We start from the raw sequence: 2411 nt of genomic DNA, 5'->3' as shown, positions 1-2411 counted from the left end.
GCATAGATATGAAAAGGCCCCGCCACCGGTGATGATGGGCTTGCCATGGCTCAAGAGCCAAACCCACTCCCAAATTGCAGGCAAGCAAACAAACAAACAAACAAAGAAACCAACTAGGAGGTTTGGGGAGAGGCTGAGGGTATACAGGAAAGGGGAAAGACAGGGTGCAAGCGATGACTTTGCTTTTTTTTTCTCCTGAAAGGGTGGTACTCTGATCAGTGTGAACACTCCTGGGCTTCTGGTCTTCTGGTTGAGGGAGGCGTCTTCACCTGAGTCAGCTGAAGCTGCCCAGGCACTATTTATCCCCTTCTGTATATTAGCCAGGCAGCTTCAGCTGACTCAGGCTGGGCATTTGGGGTGGGGAGGGAGCTTCCCTGCAACTTTAGTGCAACTGCACAGCCCCCACCCCTTGTTCTTCTGGCCTCTTCCACCTCCCACAACAGTCCAAATAAAGTAAGAGTCTGGTGCTCAACACCCACCTCGAAATACAGGCTTAATCCAAAAGTCTTTCCTCCTCTGCAGCAAAAGTTGTTGAAAAGTTTTTGCAGTGTCTCCTCAGCACTCCTTCTCCAGCAGCACCTCCAGCAACTGACTGCAGCACTGTCAGCTGCACCTCGTTGAGGCACTCAGTATTCCCAATCACAGAGGTGCCAATCCCAGTGCTGTACCTGTCCTGGGAGTGTTTGATGGGAGACAGTGTGGAGGGAGCTTTACTCTGTATCTAACTCCGTGCTGTACCTGCCCTGGAAGTTTTTGATGGGGACAGTGTAGAGGGAGATTTACTCTGTATCTAACTCCGTGATGTACCTGTAATGGGGAGTGTTTAATGAGGACAGTGTAGAGGGAGCTTTACCTATATCTAACCCCCGTGATGTACCTGTCATGGGGAGTGTTTAATGAGGACAGTGTAGAGGGAGATTTACTCTGTATTTAACCCCCCTGATGTACCAGTCATGGGGAGTGTTTACTGAGGACAGTGTAGAGGGAGATTTACTCTGTATCTAACCCCCGTGATGTACCTGTCATGGGGAGTGTTTAATGAGGACAGTGTAGAGGGAGATTTACTCTGCATCTAACCCCCGTTTTTTTATGTCGAGCGGGCCTTTATTCCTCAGGCCCCCTTTATATACACACTTATGTTTTTTAAAATAACTATTAAAATCGGAAATAAACAAAAAACTCAAATTAAAATGCCATTTTCTGTGTCGACAATTCACTCCATTCCCTGCGGTGCCAACTGGTCGCGGAAGGCCTCAAGCGTACCGGCGGACACCGCATGCCCCTTCTCCAAGGACACCCGGGCGCGAACGTAACAACGGACGGCCCGCAACCTGGAACTGTGAATTGCCACCATGGCCAGGCCCAGGAGCAGACTGACGAGGAGATCCTCCACATGGCCCAAGCCCCTCTGCACCGGGTGCCCAAAGATCAGGAGCGTGGGACAGAAGTGCAGCCAGAGTTTGAGGAGCAGCCCCTTCAAATACTCAAAGAGGGGCTGCAACCTCGCACACTCGGTATAAACGTGGAACACGGACTCGTTCAGGCTGCAGAAAGTACAGGCGACCTGGAAGTCCGTGAACCTACTTGAAAGTCTATTGCACGGGACTGCTCTGTGCAGCACCCTCCATCCCAGGTCTACGATGACCTCCATGTCATCAGAGGCCTCCGCCTCCGCACCTTTTTTTTCCTTTTTAGTCACCCTGGGCCTGAGCCCAGCCCTGTGACAGGTGGATTCCATGGGAATGGGCTTTGGGCTGAACGCAGGCTCGGGTTGAGTCAAAGTGTCTGGGGGACACGCCTCATGATGTTTCTTTTTTCCCCGCGTCTTCCTTCCGCTCGGACGGATGCTCCCCTCCCCGCCGGAGGCTGTGAAAACCACAGCCTCCAGAACCGACCGAGCGGTGTCTATTGGATGTGTGGGGGGAGTGGGAGCAGGTGCTGTGGAACCACTCTGCGCCGCCGAGGTGGAGCTGGCGTCCGGGAGGTTGGGGCAGTTCTTACGAACATGACCCACCCCCTTGCAGACGTGGCACCGCGCCCCATCCGAGGTCCAGAAGACGCGGTAGGCCGTCCCCTGAAACTCTATACCGAAGAGGCCCTCCAAGACCTCCTCCCGCGCGAGCTGCATGAATAGCTGGCGGCGGAAGGAGTACACATGTTGGAGGCTGTGCTCCCGAAGACCGAACGGGACTGGGGTGATCCCTGACCTCACCTCCCCCAGATGGTATAGGTGGGGGAGGAGGAGCTCATCAGGAATGAAGGGTGGGACGTTCGACAAGATTACCGGATGTGCAGTGGTCCCCGGAGGGTCCACTGGCAGGAAAATCCCACCCACTGTGAGCCCCGTACTTAGGGCGAGGGACACAGCCCGCTCGGTCTTCAGGAAGAACACAGCCTTCCCATACATCTTT

The sequence above is a fragment of the Heterodontus francisci genome, unplaced genomic scaffold, assembly GCF_036365525.1.
Source record: "Heterodontus francisci isolate sHetFra1 unplaced genomic scaffold, sHetFra1.hap1 HAP1_SCAFFOLD_276, whole genome shotgun sequence".
NCBI lineage: Eukaryota > Metazoa > Chordata > Chondrichthyes > Heterodontiformes > Heterodontidae > Heterodontus > Heterodontus francisci.
Note: the sequence above shows the minus strand (reverse complement) of the source record.